Source organism: Manis pentadactyla, chromosome 4, assembly GCF_030020395.1.
Source record: "Manis pentadactyla isolate mManPen7 chromosome 4, mManPen7.hap1, whole genome shotgun sequence".
In the NCBI taxonomy this organism is placed as follows: domain Eukaryota; kingdom Metazoa; phylum Chordata; class Mammalia; order Pholidota; family Manidae; genus Manis; species Manis pentadactyla.
In genome coordinates this window covers 144,593,064-144,606,386 of record NC_080022.1, presented here as the reverse complement: position 1 = coordinate 144,606,386, position 13,323 = coordinate 144,593,064, and positions in this window count along the sequence as shown.

The following is a 13,323-nucleotide window of genomic DNA, read 5'->3' as shown; positions in this document are numbered from 1 at the left end:
TGAATCACTGAACCTGAGAGTGGCTTTGGGACCCCTTCCCAAGCACAAGGGGCATGTCTCAATTGCTGTAGTATAATAGTACCACAAATTTAGTGGTTTCAAATAACACATGTTTATTATCTTGAAGTCTCTGTGGGTCAGGAGTTAGGGCACAGGTTAGCTGAGAGCTCTGCTCTGGAGTCTTACAGCTGCAGTCAAGGCATGAGCTGGGGCCGTGGTATCATCTGAGGCTCGCCTGGGGAAGGATCTGCTTCCAACTCACATGATTGTTGCTTTCAGTTCCTCATAAGTTGTCAGACTGAGGGCTTCGGTTTCCTGCTGGCTGTCAGCTGGGGGTCACCCCTAGTTCCTTACCCTATGGGCAACACAGCTGCTTACTTCTTCAAAGCCAGCAAGGTAAAGAATGTCTCCTAGCTTAGATGGACATGAAATATAATAAATATATATATATATATATATATACATGTCTATAATATAACTACATAAACATCATCACACACATCCCATCACTTTGCTTTATTTTATTGGTCAGAAACAAGTCGCAGGTCCTGCCCATACTCAAGGGCAGGAATATCAGGAGTGGGAGATTCATGGGGGCCACCTTATTACAGTCTGGCCAGTGCAGGGTGTCATTGTACATGTGATTTCCCTACACAAAACACATGTGGAATGTAATAAATTATATTAAGGTAAATACCCTTCAGTTCAAGAAGTAAAACCTTGTTATCCACCCCAGAAGCTCCTTTGTGTGCCGCATCCCAATCACAAAACCCTCCCTCCATGAAAGGAGTCCTGACTTTTACAGCAGTCACATCCTTGCACCCACATGCACATCCCTAGCCACAAGAACTTAGTCTTACCCATTAAAAAAGGGGGTATATACCTTTGTCTTAACAGCGTTGTTGAGACATAACTTACATATTATAAAATTCACCTTTATAGAGTATACAAATCAATGTTTTTTAGTCTGTTTACAGAGTTGAAAAAGCATCGCCGTAATGTAATTTTAGAACATTCTCATCACCCTCAGAACTCTCATACCCACCAGCAGCTGATGTGTCTCTTAGGTCTCTTAGTCTACACATCTTCCTCTCCCTTTCTTTATCATTCATCTGTAGGACCCCAGGCTGGATTAACTCCTGTTTTGAAGACGTGGAATTTCAACTCTATTGGATTGGGCTGAGCGGAAAGCAGGCAGGCACCCTCATACATCACATTTAACCTGTTGCCTCCTTCCCCCGTACGATGGAAATACCATCATTTGCCCTTCCTTGCCTTCCTCAAAGGGTTGCTGCAAGAATTAAAATAATAGATGAAAAAATTGGAAATTGGAAAAATTCCAGGTGATTATAACTGCAGCAACAATGACATTAAAACTATATTTATTCACACACCTTGGCCTCTAACAGTTCTAGAGTCACATCTAGTTTACATACATATCCTTGAAAATGGGTGAGCAGAATTCCTCCCCGTGCTCTAATTTGCCCTCTGAGCCTCACAACTGCCCTGTGCAGTGGGCCCCACTGCCTTTCTGTTAACACGCGAGGAAGCGGAGGCCCAGACGGGGTTAGTGGTTTGTCCAGGGCCTATCAGCGGGATGTGGCAGAGCAGGGACCAGGCCCAGTCTTCCCAGCTTCAAGTCTCTAACCTTAACACCCTCTGATAAGGTCCCAAGCTGAGAGCAGGACCCAGCCTTCCACTTCGACAGGACAGTTAGCCCTGAAGCCACGAGGTGCTCTTTCCGGTCAGTGGTGGTGGTCCTTGGTTAGAACAGGGGCCTTGGGTTGTCTAAGCAAGGACAGGCTTCTCTCTTTGGCCAGATAACCATGAAAAGGTTCTCTCTTCTCACTTTCTGAAGCTTTTATCTTCTCACCTAGAGTCACCTTGATGTTTGCCTTTTCAAAGTGCCAAGATTCAGAATTCAGAGGCCAGGGTTTTAGCTCCTGAGGTCCTTTGCTTAAACACCACCCTCTGGTGGTTTGGTTAACAGGGCCCCTGTGAGCCTGGGGTTTATTGGCTGGCCACATGATTTCCCCATACTGGAAATCTTCGGCCTCTGGAAGAAGAACAAGACTCAAAAAGGTAGAAAATGAAGTTTGTTTGCTTTTGTATCAAGTTTTCTGTCAGCATATCCCTCCCAGGGCACTGTGGAAAACGGCATCCTTCCCTGGAGCAAAACATAAAATCCTCCAAAGGAGAAGAAATGACGCTGAGGTGCCAAGAGAAGAAGGACCTCTCCCTCGGGTCTGCACTGTATGGGGGTGGAGTCACCCACCCTCAGAGGAAGCCCGGAAGACACCCCGAGGGCCCTCAGAGGCTCTTCCCCCACCAGTGATGCCTCAGCAGCTTATCCTCGCTGCAGATGCTTCTCCCAAAAACCTGAGTCTTTTTCCAGGCCTTGTCTCTGTAAAGCACATTGCCTGGGGGTCAAGGAGAAGGCGGTAGTGTTGTCAGTGACCAGGGCTACCCCCATCCAGCTCCACCTCACACACTCACACTCACCCATGGCGGGGTGGCTACTGGAAGGCACTGTTGTGCCATTATTGGGGTCCAGGGCTTTGGGTCCCTGGAAGAAGCACCTGCTAAGCAGAAAGTTACCACCTTTTTAAGCTCACAGCAACAGTTATATCTAACTGTTCTTTGTTTCTTCTCCCTCAAATACATATTTTCTAGAAAAGTTTAATTTAGGGTGATGAGGTGGCCAAGTGGTTAAGGTGATGGACTGCTAGAAAAGTTTAATTTAAAGACTTTATATCCTAGCTGATTACAGAAACAAACCACAAGATGAAATGATGCCGCTTTCTGGAGAGACCTGTCAGGCCCTCTTGCTCTGGCCTACGGAGAAGTCCCTTCCCCAGGGGCACTTGGGGCTTTTGGTGAGAAAGGGAGAATCTTCTCAGAGTATGCTCACTTCCATCATCCCCTACTCCTTCCTGAGTGGGCCTCAGCACCAAACCCCAAATTCATCCTACTCATAACTGCTCAAAACCCTCGTCACTGCATGATTGTCCTTCCAGAGGACTGCAGTCTTCTTCTTTCACTATGTTTAGGTCACCCTGAAGATCTGATTTGGTGTTCACCTTCCTAACCAGCTATAGGTTCTTTTAGGACAGGGATTCCCAAGCATAAACCTTTCCTGTGCCATAGTTCTCATTACATCTGCCTATCTCCTGTCCTGTTTTTTACTTAGTATTTTTTCCTAAACCAGTGGATTTTCCCCCATTGGTTACATTTGTTTCAAGCGGGAACTTTTATGTAAATGGAAACCAGAATCATGTGTCTTAAACAGAGGGGTAATCCTAAATATATGTTTCAAGAAAAACAAAATAATGTGACGAGCTTTGTATTGTCCTACGGCTCTGAACCCGAGGCTTGCTCCAGACTGATCCTGCGCTCTCTCAAGGAGATTATCAAGTGTTAACAGATTTACCGAGGCTTTCACCTTGACTTAATCAGACAGAAAGATAATAGAAAAGGGAAAATGTTTGTGGCCACAAGAGTCACTGATTCTAATATACCATCTATAATTATCTCTTACTCCACTGCTTTGGGAAACATGATTCTAAGAGATTGGTGCAATATGGAAGACTCTCTTCATTCCCTGCTCTGTTCCACCTTTATTTTTCAATCCAAATACATCCTGGAGGGGAAGACCTTGACTTTGGTCAGTGACAATCTCCAGGATGCAATGTCTGGGACTGACCACAGGATCTTTTCTCTCCCCACGTTCTGTACAATTAGTCCCCAAGTGCTGACACTGGGTTCTGCCTTCTCAGATCATCTCACTGCAGCCCCGCCTCTTGCCTCTGCATCTGGTTCAGACTCTCATCACTTCTCTCCCAGATTATTTCAACTCGAGCCCCTCTATCTCTAGGCAGAAACCCCTCCCCATCCATCTTACTCTGCTAACATACTTGGCAAAACACCAACCAGTTCATGCCGCTCCTCTGCCTAAAACTTGCCAGGGCTCCCCAGCACCTATCACTGAAGGTTCCACTACCTATCTCCACCCTTACCTACCTTTAGCCCCACCTGCTGTCATTCCCCACATACGCCCTCCACCCAAGCCACCCTGCTTTGTGGCACATCATGTACTTTTGCACATCCAGTTTGCTTTGCCTGGAGCGTCCTCCACTGTTATCCAGAGGGAACTCACAGTTGAAAATGGTGCACAAGTGTAGATTAGATCAAAGCTAACCTACTAATAACAGGAGAAAGTACAGGAAGGCAACTCAGGCTAAATAAAACCCATGATCCTCTTCCTAGGAGCTTTCTGGGGATAGCTGCATTTTTGCTGGATTAAGACATTGTGTTGCCTGGGAGGCCATCTGTTAATACAGACTTGGAGGGAGAGTAGATTACTAGAAGGAATGGGATAGTCATACAAATCTGGCTGGTTTTGGCTAGAAGCGGAGTGGGAAGGGAGGAGGTAGAGATTGCCACCTCTTATGGATGGTTCTTGGAAGGAGCGCTTTGGGTGCACAGAGAATGCTTTGGACTATTCTGGCGACAAGAAAAATGGAGGCCTAAGGATGAACTGCCTTGTTCGCACTACTTCCCGTGATAAATCTGTGCTCTTTGTTTATTGTGTCACTAGCACTGAGCAGAGAGCCTCACACATGGTGGAAACAATAAATATTCATTAAGTGACTTAATAAACATGACACCCTACATTAATGTATCATAAAAGCACTGCTATTCTTCTAAATATTTCTGTTAATTTTACTTAAAATTTATTATTGCTAAATGAACTCTGACATTTTACAAAAGATGGTTGTACTGAAAATCAATTCATAATCTTTAACAGTTTTTCTTTTCCTTGCACTCTCATCTAATATTTATATATATCCATTATGGGTTTTTTTCCATTTATTTTTATTTTTATTTATTTATTTAGGTATAGTTGGTATACAATCTTCTATTAGTTTCAAATATACAACACAGTGGTTCACCAGTTACCCACAGTATGAAATCCTCACCCCAACTAGTGCAGTTACTATCTGTCAACACAGGAAGATGTTACAGAATCATTGGCCGTTATGTTTTTTGTATTGAAGTATCATTGATATACAACCTATGTTGGTTTCAAATGTACAACACAGTGGTTCAACAGTTACCCATATCATTAAATCCTCACCCCCTCTAATGTGGTTACTATCTATCAATGCAGAAAGATGTTACAGAATCATTGACTATATTCTCCATCATTGGCCATTATGTTTTAATTACCCAATTAACACATGCACATTCTTGTAAAAGTTCAAAATTGTAAAGGGTAGAAGTTGCAGAAATGAATATATCATAGTTAGTTTTTATAGAGTTGTAATTGTATATATGGTTTTATATTTCTTTTTCTCATTTATTTTGTAGATACTTTTCCATATCTTAATAGTCATTAATTTTAACTACTGCAAAAGTTCCAATAGTTTTGTGTCATGCTTAATTTAGCCATCCCCCTATAATTGTATGTTTTTTTCATTTTTAAACTATTGCATAATGTGGCTATAAACATGTATGTTTATAAATACATATTTCTTCTTTTGAATTATTTTCTCAGAATATATTTAATTGTGCTGATTTCTTTGCACAATTATAAGAAACAAACAGAAATGATAAGTTTATCCATCTATGGAATTTTCTGTTTTTCAGAAATAGCCTGTGGCCTAAAATTTTTTGGGAATCACTGGTTGGTTTATGTAATAAGTCAGCAAAAATTTCAATGTCTCTACAGTGATTAGAAATTATGTTAGATGCATTTTTGCCTTTTAAAGTTTACAATTTGGGTGAGCAGGCCAATTGGTTTGCACTTGGAAAGATAATCCAAGTCAGCAATGAATTCCAAAGCTAAGAATGCAGCTGCTGCGGGTGATACATGAGCATGAACTACGTGTTAAGCAATGTGACAAATGCTTTGCCCGCATTATTTTACTTCATTCTTCAAAGAGCCCTGAGATAGCTCTGTTTTGCAGATGAGGTTTACATTTTTCAGAATGGTTATATAACTTGCCCTATGTTGCACACCTAGCAAAGTCTTGGAGATGAAGTAGGCTCCAGAGCAGACGCTCTTAACCATTCCACAAAGGAATGCAGGCCACTTAGGGGGAGGATAGTCTGCGAGGCTTCTCAATATCAATTGTCTTTTAATTGAGGGTATTTGTTTTACAATCTGTATCTGAAAGGAGCTTGAGAAAATTAAAAAGAAAATGACGCAATCTCATTAACAGATCAGGATCTTGTGTGGAAAATTTTTCTTTCAACGTGGTTAATTATAATCAAATACCTTATAATATGTAATTGTGCTGAGTGATGTACCTTCCGGCCAAATCAAGCCAACAGAATCTGTGCCCTCTACAGACCGGTCCATGTGACTATGCAGAGGACATGGGTGTTTGAACAATGAGCCAAGAACAAGTGCATTAAAAGGCAAGATAAAATATTTGCCCTGTATCAAGGCATTGGACTTTACTGCTCCACCAGAGTGGGCTTGGTGGGAAAAGCAAGAAGTCTTCCTGGAAGGAATGGCAGACAACAGCAAAGAATGAGCAAATAATGGATGCTCCTTTGGTTTTAACTTGAGACCAAAGATACACGGGTCAGAAGTGGGATCAATGCCAGCCCAAGTCTTAATTGGCTTCCTGCCGAGGACTGAGTCGTACATGCCAATCAGAGGCCAGGCTCTTGTTCCAACCTAGGTCAGTTGGCTCTGGGTGTTCCACTGTCCTGTGGCACAGAGAGAGGCTGTGTTGCAAGTTCCTCCTTTGACAGCCATAAAAGATGGATCCTTCTACTTCCTGGCAAAAGCACTTTGTTTAGATCTCCCTAGGTCCCCTACACAGTTGAGGAGGCATGAAACCTGTCTTGTGGGAGTAGAGCTCCTTCCTGGTAGCATTCTGGAGGGAAATTCTATCAGTGCCTTCAAGACACCAGTCTGTCCTCTTGGCTTTATCCAATACACTTAATATACGATAATGGGTCTGCAATATCCCAACAGCAAATTCCACTGCCAGCAATTCTCTGCTTAAGCTTTGCTGTGGTGTCATCATGTAGCTCTATTCTTGGGTCAGAGAGGCAGAGACACATCCCTCACAAGTTATTTATCCAACATTTATAAATTACCAATCATGTACCAGGCACTATTCTAAGTGTTTTCCTTTTATGTTAACCTATTAATCATCATTAGAATCTCATGAGGTGTTATTCCCACTTGGCAGATGAGGCACAGAGAGATTAAACAATTTGCCTGGTGATATGTAATGAGTAATTGGTAAAGTTAAGGTTCAGACCGACCCCAGGGTCTGCTCTTAACCACCTAGCTATGCTGTCTCCAGGAGAACTTCAGAGTTGAGCCCTAATGGGTGTCTGTTAATATCATGAGAAGGGTGTAAAGCTAGGGAAAGGCAGGGGGCCAGAGTTTCAGAAGTATAGCTGATCAGGAAATGGAGAGGGGCTGTAAAAAGAAACTTAAATTGCTCAGGAGACACACTCCGGCCAGTCAGATGTTCTTCCCCCAACTTTGATGAGTGCTGGCCTCTGTTTACACCAAGCCACAAGTTGTTGCCTGCTGAATGTGCTTGCTGGTTGTCTCCTTTATGTAGCCCTTGAGTTTTGATTTTTTTTTTTTTTTTTAGCCATAGTGCTACTATCCTACCTCTTTTTTTTTTATTATTAAGGTACCATTGATATACAATCTTATGAAGGTTTCACATGAGCAACATTGTGGTTACTACATTCACCCATATTATCAAGTCTCCCCAACACACCCCACTGCAGTCACTGTCCATCAGTGTGGTGAGATGCTATAGTCACTACTTGTTTCCTCTGCGCTATACTGCCTTCCTCGTGATCTACCTATATTATGTGTACTAATCATAATGCCCCTTAATCCCCTTCTCCCTCCCACCCACCCCCTTCACACTAGTAACCACTAGTCCCTTGGAGTCTGTGAGTCTGCTGCTATTTTGTTCCTTCAGTTTTGCTTTGTTGTTATACTTCACAAATGAGTGAAAAAATTTGGTACTTGTCTTTCTCCACCTGACTTATCTCACTGAGCATAATACCCTCTAGCAAAAAATGAAATAATACCCTCAAGCTCCATCCATGTTGTTGCAAATGATAGGATTTGTTTTCTTATGGCTGAATAATATTCCATTGTGTATATGTATCACATCTTCTTTATCCATTCACCTACTGATGGACACTTAGTTGCTTTCATATATTGGCTATTGTAAATAGTGCTGGAATAAATATAGGGATGCACATGTTTTTTTAATCTGGGATCATGTTTTCTTCGGGTATTGAGTATGGATTTTTTAAGTAGGTTTTGTGCACAAAGGAGTTTGCAGTACAGGTATACTTCATTTTACTGCACTTTGCAAATACTGTTTTTTTTTTACAAATTGAGGGTTTGTGGCAAAGCTGTGCTGAGCAAGTCTATTGGCATCATTTTTCCAACAGTATTTGCTCGCTTCATGTCTGTGTGTAACATTTTGGTAGTTCTCATAACATTTCAAACTTTTTATTTATTATCATATTTGGTATGGTGAGCTGTGATCAGTGATCTTTGATGTTATTATTGTAATTGTTTTGGGGTGCTACAAACTGCACCCATATAAGGTAGTGAACTTAATCAGTAAATGTGTGTTTTGACTGCTTCACTGAACCAGTCATTTCCCCATCTCTCTCCCTCTCTTCAGGCCTCCCTATTCCCTGAGACACAATAATAATGAAATCAGGCCAATTAATAACCCTACCATGGCTTCTAAATGTTCCAGTGAAGGAAAGTGTCACATGTCTCTCACATTAAATCAAAAGCCACAAACAATTAAGCTTAGTGAGGAAGGCATGTCAAAAGCAAAGATAGGCCAAAAGCTAAGCCTCTTGCACCAAACATTAGCCAAGTTGTTAATACAAAGGAAAAGTTCTTGAAGGAAACTGAAAGTGCTACTCCAGTGGGCACACAAGTGATAAGAAAGCAATACAGCCTCATTGCTGATGTGGAGAAAGTTTTAGTGGTCTGGATAAAAAGTAAACTAACCATAACATTCCGTTAAGCCAAAGCCTAATCATGAGCAAGGCTCCAACTGTCTTTAGTTCTAGGAAGGCTGAGAGAGGTGAAGAAGCTGCAGGAGAAACTTTTGAAGCTGGCAGAGGTTGGTTCATGAGGTTTAAAGAAAGAAGCCATCTCTGTAACATAAAAGTGCAAGGGAAGGCAGCAAGTGCTGATGGAGAAGCTGCAGCAAGTTATCCAGAAGACTTAGCTAAGACAATTAATGAAGGTGGCTATGCTAAAGAACAGATTTTCATCATAGATAAAACAGCCTTCTGTTGGAAGATGCCATCTAGGACTTTTGTAGGTAGAAAGGAAAAGTCAGTGCCTGGCTTCAGAGCTGCAAAGGACAGGCTGACTCTCTTGTTAGGGCCTAATGTAGCTGGTGACTTTAAGTTGAAGCCAATGCTCATTTACCATTCACAGAATCCCAGGGCCCTTAAGCATTATGCTAACTCTACTCTACCTGTGCTCTGTAAATGGAAAAACAAAGCCTGGATGATAGCACATCTGTTTACAGTAAGGTTTACTGAATTATTTTAAGTCCATTACTTAGACCTACTAAGAAAAAAGGATTCCTTTCAAAATATCACTGCTCATTGACAATGCACCTGGTCACCCAAGAGCTCTGATGGAGATGTGCAATGACATTAATGTTGTTTTCATGCCTGTTAACGCAACTTCCATTCTGCAGCCCATGAATCAAGGAGTCATTTTGATTTTTAAGTCTTAATATTTAAGAAACATATTTCTAAGGCTATAGCTGCCATAGATAGTGATGCCTCTGATGGACCTGGGCAAAACAAATTGAAAACCTTCTGGAAAGGATTTGCCATTCCACCTGCCATTAAGAACATTCACAGTTCATGGGAAGAGGTCAAAATATTAACAATAATAGGGGGTTGGAGGAAGTTGATTCCAACCTTCATGGATGACTTTGAGAAGTTCAACACTGCAGTGGAGGAAGTAGTGGCAGATGTGTTGGGAACAGCAAGAGAACTGGAGATACAAGAGGAGTCTGAAAATGTGACTGAAGGGCTGCCATCTCATGATGACTTTAACAGACGAGTTGCTTCTAATGGATGAACAAAGAAAGTGGTTTCTTGAGATGGAAACTACTCTTGGCCAAGACACTGCTCAAATGACAACAAAGGATTTAGACTGTTCCACAAACTTAGCTGACAAAACAGTGGCAGGGTTTGAGAGAACTGACTCCAGTTTTGAAAGAAGTTCTACTATGAGTAAAATGCTATCAATGCATCTCATGCTACACAGAAATGCTCATGAAAGGAAGAGTCCACCAATGCAGCAAACTTCACTGTTGTGTTATTTTAAGAAATTGCCATAGCCACCCCAGCCTTTAGCAACTACCACTCTGCAGTTGGCAATCAACCTCGGGGTGAGAGCCTCCTCTAACAAAAAGGTTACAACCCAGTGAAAGTTCAGATGATGGTGAGCATTACTTAGCAATAAGGCATTTTTTCACTAAGGTATGTATTATTTTTAGACATAATGTTATTGCTAACTTAATAGACTACTGTATACTGGAAACACAACTTTCATAGGCACTGGGAAACCAAAAGATTCATTTGACTCACTTTATTTGATATTCACTTTATTGAGGTGCTAGACTCTTCTTCGTCCCCTGCCTTCCATACATTTCACTTAATAGAAATGCCAAAGCCCCTACCCAGCACACGTGTACAACTCCATGAAGGCCTTGTCCCTTCTCACACTCCTGGGTAAGCGCCACAGAGTTAACACTGTCGTCAGCTGGGAGTGCTGATGCTCCTGAGATCAAGATGCCATATAAAGTGTTGCTTGGAGTTAGCGGAGCCTTAAAGGATTTGCCCCTCTGTGAAGGGCCTTCATCCTTTGTAATCTGATACCTGCATAATTAATTTTTTTAGGAAAAAGCTTTTTCACGTACATTATTTCACAGGATGCTCTAAACAACTCCATGGTAGAAGGCTGGGAAGAGATTTATAGTCTTTGTTTGGTAGAGAAGAAACCGAGGCATGGAGAGGCAATGTGCTTTGCCCGGAATCATGTGCTAGGCATGGCAGAGCAGGGCTCTCTCTCAGCTGTACTGCCTGTGGCAAGTCACAGGATCTCTCTGGGTCTTGCTTTTCTTACTTATAGAATAATGGGATTCGTATACGTGCTCTCTAAGGGTCCTTCCACCTCAAACATTTTGTAAGACTAAAATTCAGAGGAGTACTTTTCCTTACAAGATCAGATTATCTAGCCTCCTGAGTTTCATATTTCCATCCACCTTATTTGCATCCATCCTGAAATATAACTTCATTATCTTCCAGTGAGCCAGGAGCATGTCTTTACTGTGTCTCCCTCCTTATATCACAGAGATCATTTTTTGGAAGGGCTTCCTTCTCTTTGCTCCTTAGGGACATCATATACTTAAGATGGTGAGATACTGTCATAAACATAACAAGGTATTTGTCTCAAAATCTGTGGCTTACAACTTTTCAGTGAACTTTATAATAATGGCAACTGAGATCAGCAGAGCAAGCACTGTGAGCACTCTGTTAAAGGTTTGACATGTGTTATCTCTTATTCTTCACAGCCACCAAAGAGGTAGGTATTATTATCATTATTGCCATGTGTAAGTCCAGGGAGAGGAAATCCCGGGGCAAAATAACTCTAAAAACCGAAATCAGTCAAAGGGAGAAATAAAGTTTAAAACCCATTGCTTACAAACTGCAGTCCAGGGATGTCTCTCTCCTCTGCTCCTGAGTAAGAAACAAACAAGCAAGCCAGCCAGCCTCTCCCTTTACACTCTCAGGTTCAGACACGCCCTCTGTTGCCCAGGTAATTACCCATTGACATGGAGATGAACTCTCCACCCCTGAGGATGTGCAAATGCACTAAAGCCAGGAGAGATACTCTGGAAATGTTACAATTTTACCCACACCATGTTACAGATGAAGGGACAGGGTTGGAGAAGTAAAAGAATGTACTTAGGCTCACGTACCTATTAGGATGGACTCTGGATTCAAACCCAGGCAATTTGTCAGCAGCTCTTAACTGCTGCACCACACCTCATGGCTTCTCCTAGGAGACAGGGTGTGCGGAAAATGGAAGTTCCCATGGCCAGGATCCTCACCTGAACCTAAACTACTTGATGATGTAATTGGCTACTTGCAAGGCTATGTGGTAGGCAATAAGCTATTATTGACTGAGTCAATATGTAAAGAGCTCTTCTGGGCAGAGGCAGAGACGAGGATTATAGACCTGTGGATTGTTGGATGCAGGTGTGACTAGTGTTCAACTTATTGCTGGGAGAATAAATAAACCCTTTTACCCCAAGACCATTCCTTTGTCATTCCTTGGTCTCACTGAACACGTAGTGAATTTGCATGGGGCTGAAACCCTCAGGCAACACACAGAGGGATTGGTATTGTACACGTTATTTCCTTTAAAAATTTATTTTTTACTATTTAAGATAAAAAGGTACATTGTGCACAGTATTTCCTCATTAACTCTCTCTATATATCTATCTAACTCACATTGTGTGCCAAGCACTATTTTAGCATTAGGAATGTAGTAACAAATTCCTCCAGATGGAGAGGGTCAGGAAGAAATTAAGGCAATATTAGAAAAGTCAGTAAGAGTTCCTTATCCAGTGCCATCCCGCACTATGCTGGGCAAGCCTAAATTAACAGAAGTTTCAGAAGATCCCGCCCAAAGGAAACCACAGAAAGTTACTTAGTTTAACTTAGAAAGTAAGTTTGACTTGGACCAGGGAGAGTCACTTCCTTTGCTACCAAGAAATGAATTTGTTACATAGACAATGTAAAAAACCTCAGTATTTAGAATTGTATTTATAATCATCACCGGCAAAATGCAGCTAGGGTGGTGGGCTTTGGAAAGGGCTCGAACTTGGGAGCCAGTCATCCTCTATTCAATCAGGCATTTCCTGCAGGCCACGTCTAATACGGTAGGGATACTGCGGAAAACCAGGTAGGTCGCTGCCCTACTGGATTTTGTCTGGTGAGATTATTCCCGTCCTGAGTCATTGTCAAGCCCTAGGTATGTGACCTTGGACAAATAACTTCTGCCTATATTCTGTAAAATAAATGGGGTCAGGCCAGCGAACCTCCCCCTCAAATTCCCGGCCCAAAGCGCACCCCTGGTCGCTGCGCCCGGGGAGGGCGGGAAACGCTCCCGGGCCCTGCGCTGCGACTACCGGTCGGCGGGGGCGCTCTGGTCCGGGGAACGCACGCGTTCCGAAAGCGCTTGGCCCTCGCGGCGCCCCG